The sequence below is a fragment of the Sorex araneus genome, chromosome 2, assembly GCF_027595985.1.
Source record: "Sorex araneus isolate mSorAra2 chromosome 2, mSorAra2.pri, whole genome shotgun sequence".
In the NCBI taxonomy this organism is placed as follows: Eukaryota; Metazoa; Chordata; class Mammalia; order Eulipotyphla; family Soricidae; genus Sorex; species Sorex araneus.
The window spans coordinates 323,995,889-324,005,381 of NC_073303.1; the positions used below are offsets into that span (position 1 = coordinate 323,995,889).

General features: G+C 45.8%; 1 protein-coding gene across 2 annotated transcripts in view; it reads right to left on the reverse strand.

The window, feature by feature from the left end:
- RALBP1 (ralA binding protein 1) overlaps positions 1-9,237 on the reverse strand; it is a 42,524-nt gene extending 33,287 nt beyond the window's left edge. Inside the window, exon 1 of one of the 2 annotated variants that reach the window (XM_055127518.1) lies at positions 9,092-9,237. The gene's annotated coding sequence lies outside the window, so the exon portion shown is untranslated. Of the gene's footprint in view, positions 1-8,642; positions 8,810-9,091 lie in introns of those variants that run through there. The other variant, XM_055127519.1, reaches the window with a different exon arrangement.
- Positions 9,238-9,493: the final 256 nt, after the last annotated feature.

Here is a 9,493-nt window from a genome sequence, read left to right on the forward strand (position 1 = left end):
AAAACAGTTCCGAATACGGGGCCAGAGAGAGAGCAGAGGTGAAGGCACCTGCCCTTCGGACAACAGACCCTGGTTCCATCCCTGGAGCAACATGTTACTTATCTCTTTTACAGGGACTTAATGGCTCCAAGGTGAGATACAACAATTTTCACATACCTTTCTCTAAGGAAACTTTTTAGGATAGCTTTTAGTGGCATATTCATAACAAGCAAAACAAAATAAATTACTTAGCATCTGCCTTTGGGGCAGGTTGGGTGGTGGTGGAAAAATTCAAAATAATAATGGTGGGAAAGTGTAATGGTGATGGGATTGGTGCTGAAATATTGGATGTAATAAATTACTGTGAGCAACTTTATAAAAGTAAAATAAAATAAAAAGAACCAAGTAAAAACAGCAAATAAAATAAGAGGGGCCAAAGTGCTAGTATAGCCGGTTTTTGCCCTGCATGAACCAGGTTCAATCCGTCGCGCCCCATATGGACCCCAGAGTCCTGCTGCGAGTGTTCCCTGAGCACAGAACTAGGAGTAAACCCTAAGCATTACTTGGTGTGGCCCATAAAAGCCAAAAATCACAAATAAAATACAACGATAAACTCACAGAGAAAACCAGTTGAGAAAACAAAATTATGGTCAACTGCTTGGCTCAGCATCACAAAGTATTTACCTAAAGATCATAATGACAACAATGACACTGATATAATCAAACCCTGTTGGTGTTTTTATTTTTTTTTAAATGCTTTTGGGTCATATCCGGGAATGCACAGGGGTTACCTCGCTCATGCACTCAGGAATTATCCCTGGCAGTACTTGGGAGACCATATGGGATGCTGAGAATCGAACCCCAATCAGCCACATGCAAGACAAACGCCCTACCTGCTGTGCTATCACTCCAGCCCCGATATAATCAAACCTTATGACAGGCATGCTTATATTAGAGAACTCAAGCAAAGAAAGGAGGCATAGAGGCACAGAGACCTAACTCCTGGATAACTATAACTCGGTGAAATCTTTCCCATAGTAAGGTTAGAGGTTTATGGCTGGTACCCAGTGTAAATATAAATGCAAATTAGTACTACTCACATTTACATGCTTTAAAACATTCTCTCATGTACATTCCCACATCAGTTTCACTGTTATATAACTAGTCCTTTCAAACCTATTAACATTTGTTTAGATCTGTAGTGGGGTATTGTTTGGTTGGTTTGGGAACCAAACCCAGCAATGCTCAGAGGCTACTCCAAGTTTTATGCTTAGGTCACTGCTGGCAGTTGCCAGGGGTTAATAAGGTACTGGGACTCAAAACCAGTCCTCCTGCATGCAAAACACACTCCAGCCCACTGAGCTATTTCTCTGGCTCTCACAGATATTTTACTCTGTATTTGGATTATTGTTTCTTTTCTGAACTTATCATACTTAATTTTAGTTTTTCCCTTACCCAAAGGTGCCTATCCAAACAAGCTTTTAAGAATTCTGTATATATAGGTACACACACACACACACACATACACACACACACAAACACACACACAACCCTCTCAACAGAAATGAACTGAACAGCAGGGACTGAATATTTTCAATTCAGCTTCCAATACTTTCAACATTTAAAACTCTTACTAGGGACCAGAGAGACAGTGATTCCTCAGCAGAGAGCCTGGAGTAAGCCCTGAACACAGCCAGGAATGCGTGCCTCCCCCCCTCAAAAAATTACCCTCTCTATTTAAGTATCTATATAATCTTTCACAGTGAGAAGTTTGAAGGATTCATTCACATATTTTTTAAAAACCTAGTGGGCTGGAGAGGTGGTATAGTAGATACTTTATTTGCCTTGCATGTAGCTGACTGGGGTTCCGGACCTCATATGGTCTCCCCCACCCCACCAGGATCTCTGAAGGTGGAACAGGAGCAGAGCCAGTGTGGCCCAAAAATTAAAAATTAAAAAGCTTGGTACACGGGGCCGGAGCGATAGCACAGCGGGTAGGGCGTTTGCCTTGCACACAGCCGACCCGGGTTCGATCCCCGGCATCCCATATGGTACCCCAAGCACTGCCAGGAGCAATTCCTGAGTGCAAAGCCAGGAGTAACCCCTGAGCATCGCTGGGTGTGACCCAAAAAGCCAAAAAAAAAAAAAAAAAAGCTTGGTACACAATAAGTGTTTAGCACATACTGAGCCCCTTCCTCAGCATATTACAATATGATTAGAACAGTAAACATATTTACACTGCTTGTATGGGCATAACACATATGCTGTTGTTGAAAATACATGTTGCTGCTGGTTTATTTTCTTGGGTTTGGGGGCCATACCCCGCTGAGCTCTGAACCATGAGAATTAAACTAGGAATTAATGCCAGGGTGACCACACATGAAGCACGTGACCTGGCCCCTGGCCCGGCCCTCACCACACAAATGCTGTTACCCCTGCAGGAGTACATCTCAGGCAGGCCCGTTCCCCCTTACAGAAACTGAGAACTATCCCGAAGAAGACAGAGTTAATTTGAGTCTTGCCAAAGTCCTATGAAGGGTACAGGCTCTGGGAGTCTAACAGATGATCTGGGTTCAAATCTCAGCTTTTTCTGGAAGATAGATGTGGTTTGTAACAAAGTACCTTTTATCAACCAAGTTTACTTATCTGTAAAATAAGACTATAAACGTCCATCTGTCAAGATGCTGCCAACCTTAAATAAACTGAATTCCTGGGTAGGTACTGAGTGAAAATGACTAATCGGTATTTAACTATACTATTAACTTCACAAAACAAGAATATTAAAATATCTAGAGGAGGTAGGGAGATAACCCGACTGTCAGAGCACATGCCTAACATATACAAGGCCCTTAGTCTGATTCTCAGAGCTGCTGGGTACTGTTCTGGTGGCCCAAGAGCACTATAGACATGAGCACTGCCAGTCTTCAATGGGTTGAATTCCACCGGGAGTAGAGCAGCCAGCAGCACCCCTGCACTTCTCAGTGTGGCACCCAAAAGCAAGATCTTAATACCTGGTTAACACTTGAGGTTTCCTAAGCATTACTTCCCCCAATCAAATAATCTGAATTAAAGGAAGAGTTACACTGCTTTTTCTTTCTTTGACACTTCATTTGAAGAGACCTTAAAAAAATTAACACAAAATTTGAAAGCAAAGAAAATGGAAAAAATACTGGTGCTAGATGACAAAGATGTAATAAAAATTTATTTTAAAAGAAAGGCAGAGACTGAGACTTAAACCTGAAAGCTTTGTATTTTTTTTCACAGTGATTCAATAAAATACTTATAAAAAAATTAAATAAAAAAGGCAGAAAAATTATATAAACAACGCACAAAATATATTTTTAAAGTGAAAAAATAGGAATTAAAAAATATGTACTTTTTCACATACCAATTTTCTAAAGATGAACAAGTTTGATTCCCAATACTAAGGGCAGTGTGAAGAGACACCCTCATAATATACAGGTAAAATGTAAGCTGATACATTTAAAAGGGAAGTTCAACAATATCTATTAAATATTCATATTCTGACTTATTGATCCCATTAAAACCTTATTCCCCAGATATATACAAGCAAGTAAAAATGTACACATGTAAAAAGTTGCTTCACTGAAACATTTTATAGTGAACAAAAATCTTCAGTAAAACACCTCTCTATTATCCTAGAAACCCTTAGAAATAAAGTAAAGAGCTGAGAAAGAGAAAATATCTAACGGTATACTATTAACACAAAATTGATATGAACTACACTGAAAGTCAAAACTTAATGGAATAATAAATATATGGAGTGAGATGACAAAAATACCCTAACAAATTCCAAAACTCCAACCCTTAATAAAAAGCATCTAAAAACTGTTAGATCAACCTTCTCATTCAAAAGCAATGGGTGCATAGAAGAAGGAAGTGCTTATTCAGGAAAATTTTTTAAGAAGCCAAATCTTGGTAGGAATCGTGGATAAGCTTCATGGTGCTTCATACACTCTAGTCTTATCCAGGGCAGCCCTGAAACAGCCCCACACTCCCACTACTGGGACAGCAGAACAAACTCCTTGGTAAGAACAAGGGGGTGGAGCAGCAGTACAGAGAGGAGGGCACTTGCCTTGCAAGCAGCTCACCCAGACCTGATCACCGGCACCATGTATGGCTCCCCTAGGGCTGCCAGAAGTGAACCCTGACCCTTACACACCACCAGGGGTGGTGCAGAAACCAAAAAGTAAGTACATGAATGAATGAATGAATGAATAAATAAATAAATAAATAAATATGGAATTATCTGTCCTGACCTGTCTGAAGTTTGCTGACAAGGCTTCTGTTCTCTCTCAGCTGATGTTGCCAACTCACTCCCCAGTGTTAAGCTACTATGCACTTGAGGGACGTTTGCTTAAAAGATACTCAGGCAGTTTTTCTCACTGCCACTTGGAGCAATGAAATGCAGTGAAGGTCAACACATGAGTAATGTGCATCCGCAAAGTTTTGAACATGCTGGAGAGAATACAAGGCCTGGCACACTCGCCTCAGATGCTAGCATAAGTGGGAAGCACCAAAAGTGTGTTTGAAAGAGAATTTATGATTACTAGTAAATATAATATATATATGTTTTACTTAACAATGAGACAGCACCTCACAGCACTGAGAATGGCCTACATCAAAAAGGCTGGAGGACCAAAGAGAGGTAAGTCACTTGCTTGCACACAGCAGATCCAGGTTCAATCCCAGCACTGTATGCTGGTCCCCGGAGTCACGCCAGGAGAGATCCCTGAGCTCAGAGTCAGGAAGGATTAAGCCTGAGCACTGTCAAGTGTGGCCCTTAAACCAAAATAAATAAGTAAATAAAGGGGGTGATGGCAGCTGGAAACAAGTACTGCTGCGATGTGGTGGAATCAGCATCAGTAGAAATGCCATCTGCTTCACCTCTATAAAAAACAGGACTGAGACTTATAAAAATCAAAAACTGAACTACTGTATGATCCAGCAATTCACAAAAACATGAATTTGACAACACATATGCACACCTATGTTCACTGCAGCACTATTTACTGTAGCCAAGATCAAGAAACAACTTGTGCCCACCAGAGGAGGGACTACAAAAGAATCCTTTCTACTCCAATCTAAGAAAGAGAAACTGGGGGCTGGAGCAATAGCACAGCGGGTAGGGCCCACTGCACAAGGCCGACCCAGGTTCGATTCCCAGCATCCCATATGGTCCCCTGAGCACTGTCAGGGGTAATTCCTGAGTGCAGAGCTTCCCATATGGTGCTCTGAGCACTGCCGGGGGTGACTCCTGAGTGCAGAGCCAGGAGTAAATCCTGTGCATCGCCAGGTGTGACTCACAAAGCAAAAAAAAAAAGGAAGGAAGAGATAGTATGGAGGACAGGGTGCTTCCCTGCATGCAGCTCATGCAGCACCACCCACGATCCCCTGAGTAAAGCCAGGAACAACCCCTGAGCACAGAGCCAGGAGTACGCCCCAAGCACTGACGGTATGGCCCAAAACACAAGGGAAATGAAAGAGAAAGATGATAATGAAATTGAGCACGAAGATACTGCAGGGGTTAAGGTTGCACATGCAGTCAATCCAGGTTCAATCCCAGCCCACATATGGTCCCCCAGGAAGAATCCCTGAGCATGGAGCCAGGAGTCATCCCTGAACACCAATGGATGTGGCCCCAATAACAACTCCTCAAAATATGAAGCAAAAGAGTACCATATGATCTAGAAATTCTATTTCTAGGCATCCACCTAGGAGCAGTGAGAACACATCCACACTAAAACATGCACACACAATGCACTCTCACACCAGAATTACTCATAACAGTTAAATAGTGATCAATTAAGAGAACTGCCACATGCTGTAATACAGGTAAAACTTGAAAATGTTATGCTGAGTCGGTCACAAATATTCACATGTATGTTTCCATTTATATGAAGTAGCCAGAACAGTCCAATGCAAAGCAACAGAAAGTTAAGTTAGAGGCTGCTGGTGGGAGGAAGAATGGGGAATGGTGAGTGACTGCTAACAAAGTAGGAGGTTTCCTTTTTGGGAAACGAAAATGATCTAAAAATTGATTGTGGAGATGGTTGCATAATTTTTCTTAAATCCACAGATTTGTATACTTTAAAAGATGAATTTATGCCATATGAGTAATTTAATAAAAGCTGTTATAAGAAAAAAGTAATTTAAGGCTTCGCATATCATGTCCTTCAACCTTTATCTGCTAACACCTTTGTATTCTTCCCCTCAGCTGTAAGATTTATTCTTAAAATAATCTTTTTTTCCATTCCCTGGTCTCCCATTAACACCTCAACTCAATGAACTCTACTGCTACCAACCTGCTCTTTGCTGTCCAACTCAACGGATTCCTAATTATCCTTGTTCTATGCAATCTCTCAAGGATTCTGAGGTTCAGAGGATCCTTAGTGATCTTTTTTTTTTCTTTTTCTTTTTTTGGAAAGTCTAATTGGATGTGAAGTATAGCTTTCTTCAAAAATGGAAGGTACCTATAAAGAGGTTCCTGTAATATTTTTTCGGGATTTCCCCGAGGAATTTCCTTCTCCAGTTCCTCCTTTAACTGCCTATGTCTCATCTGTGACACAACAAGCCCAATACTACACATGGGAAAAACAATTTTTCCATTCTACAAAGTGATACTTTTTCACCAAGTCTGACAGCCCGCCTATATTCCTCCCTCCCACCCCATCCATACTCTTGCCTCTCTGTCTTGCCAGAGACTTCTTGAGAGCTTAAGTGCAGAGGCCAGGGAAATGGCTCAGCATGCTCTGCAGGCAAGCGGCCTGCCCATGCCCCACACACCACCAGAGTGACGGGATCCCTCCCACCCCTCCCAGCAGAGCTGGAAGTGGCCCATAAGTACCAAACACCAAAGGGAAATTTTTAAAACTATGTTTAAGTATACAAAGTACAAAGTATGGAATATAAGTCTGACACAGCACTCAGTTAAAACGGCATTCTTAGGTCTCTCTTCATTATCTCAGTAACTCCAATTTGTTTAAGAGACAAAACTGAAATGACCTCAACTGTAGATAAGACTATCCATAATTTCAATCCTCCTCAATCTTCTACGATCTTAAGAAACTCACCCCGGGAGCCAGGGAGACCACTCAGAACTGGAGTATAAGTGGACCCCACGTTCCATCCCCAGCACTGTGAGGTCCCAAAGCACCACCCATGAAAGCCAAAAAAAATAAATAAATAAACAGGAAAAAGAAATTGACTATCGCGTTATTTGAACAATCACTTACCACCATCCTTTCTCCAAAGATATTTTGCTTTAGGGCCACACCTGGCTATGTTTATGGCTTTTCTCTGGCTCTTATTCTCTGTGCTCAGGGATTACTCCTGGCAGTGCTGGGCCACAGGGATATGGAACCAGGTCAGTTTTGTGCAAGGCAAGTGCCCTACCCACTGTACTATCTCTCCAGCCCACAAATGTATCTTTAAAACACTGTGTGCTGGGGCCACAAAAATAGCTCATTGGTGGAGTGCATGCCTTGCAGGTATTAAGTCTTGGATTTGATTTTCTCCTTCATCCCCCATAAAAAAAAAAAAACCCTACTTCTTGACAGTTCAAATAAAAATAGTCTGATCAACGTAAAGGGAAGAACACTACCTTTCTTGTGTGTTGTTTGCTTTGGGGGCCACACCCAGCAGTGCTCTGGGGACGAGGCTGTGCTAGGGATCAAACTACAGATTCCTGAATGCAAGCACCTACTACAGTCCTCTGAGCCATCACTCCAGTCTTACCCTTCTAGGTCTGCTGCACCTGACACAGCAATCCTGCTATACTACATAATCCATATTTTCTTCAAACTTCCTCCACATAAACAAACATTAGTTTCTATCAGAAAGTTTTCTTCTGGGCTGGAGTGATAGCACAGTGGGGCTTTTGCCTTGCAAGCCACCACCTGGTTAGACCCGAGCACCGCCAGGAGTAATTCCTGAGTAGTGCATGAGCCAGGAGTAACCCCTGTGCATCCCCGGGTGTGACCCAAAAAGCAAATAACAAACAAAAAAAAGTTTCCTTCAAAACAGAACATACTTCTGGATTATGTTCTGGGCCCAGTCTCCTTCCCTAGCAAACAACTGTGCAAATATAACTTTACAAATGAATGTGCATTTTAATAATACACCTTTTTTTTCTAAATAAGGTGCAAAAAGGGCCCTGAAAAATCTAAAATGAGAAGGAACACATTGAAGTGTTAACCAAATTAGTTTATGTCCCACATCTTAAGGATGCCTTAAGAATTACTTCTCAGGGGATGCTTGACTTGCACACAGCCAAGCCGGGTTTAATTCTGGCACCACACAGGATGCCCCGAGCAGTGGTGGGGAGTGATCCCTGAGCACAGAGCCAGGAGTAGGCCCTGTGCACCGCCAGATAGGGCTCAAAAAAAAAAAAAAAGGAATTACATCTCAGACTGGCGAGGCGACTCAACAGGCTGAGCACGTGTGGGCAGCCCAGGCTGGAAGCCCTGAACCTCATGCCCTTCCCCTCACCCCAGAACCTGGAGTAGCTCCTGGGCACTGCCCGGTGTGGCCCCGAAACAAGGACTGAAACGATCTCCTTCACGTGAGCCGGCTCCTTGGAGGGGTGCTCTGCAACAGTGGGAACAGCTACACGGACAGCACAGCTGACTGCAGTGACTCACTTTCAGGAAGACACTTAGAAAGGCGTGATCGAGCAGCCAGATCATTTGAAGGACAGACGGCCACGCTCGCTCCCCTCTCCCAGGCCCGTTTCATCCCTCCGGAAAGGCAGCCTCCCCTGCACCGACCCAGAAGCGGGCCTGTTGCGCGGCGTCGCCTCCACGCCTCCCCCCAGCTGCCCAGGGAGCCGGAACGCCCCCCGCGCGCCGCGGCCCGCAGCACGCCCGCGCCCACGCACGGCTCCCGGCCGCCCCCGGCGCTCCGCGCACGCCCGAGCCCGCGGGACCCGCCCACGGCCGGTCGCCGCGGCCGGTCCCCGTACGCGCGCCGTCCCGGAGCCAGGCCAGAGCGAGCAGGGCGCACGCCCCGGGGACCGACCCCGACGGGGACGCCCGCCCCCGACCCGGCCGCGCCCCCGCGGGCCCTCCCGGCTCCTCGCGCCGCCGCTGACCTGCGCCCGCCGCCGCCGCCGCCGCCTCACGCTCGCGCCGCCGCCCGGCCGCGGGCGCCCCATTCCCACCCCGCCCAGCCTCCGCCTGTTTACGGTGATTGGGACGGAACCGGCCGGGCCGGGCCGGCGCGCACACGCAGCCCCGCCTCCCGCCGCGGCTTCCCGGAGCATGCCGGGAGGTGTAGTCCCGGCTGGCGCGGGGCCGAGGGCCGGGGCGGGGCCTGAGTGAGGACGCACACTACCACACCCAGGAAGCCTCGCGCCTCCCGCAGCCCGGGCTCGCGCGGGAGACCGCGGGGGCGCGCGCAGCCGCACGGCGCCTGCGCGGCTCCGCAGCCGGCGGACCCGGAAGGCGGCGCGCTGCGGAAGTCGCGCCTCCGAGGCCTCGCCGCGCGCTCCTCA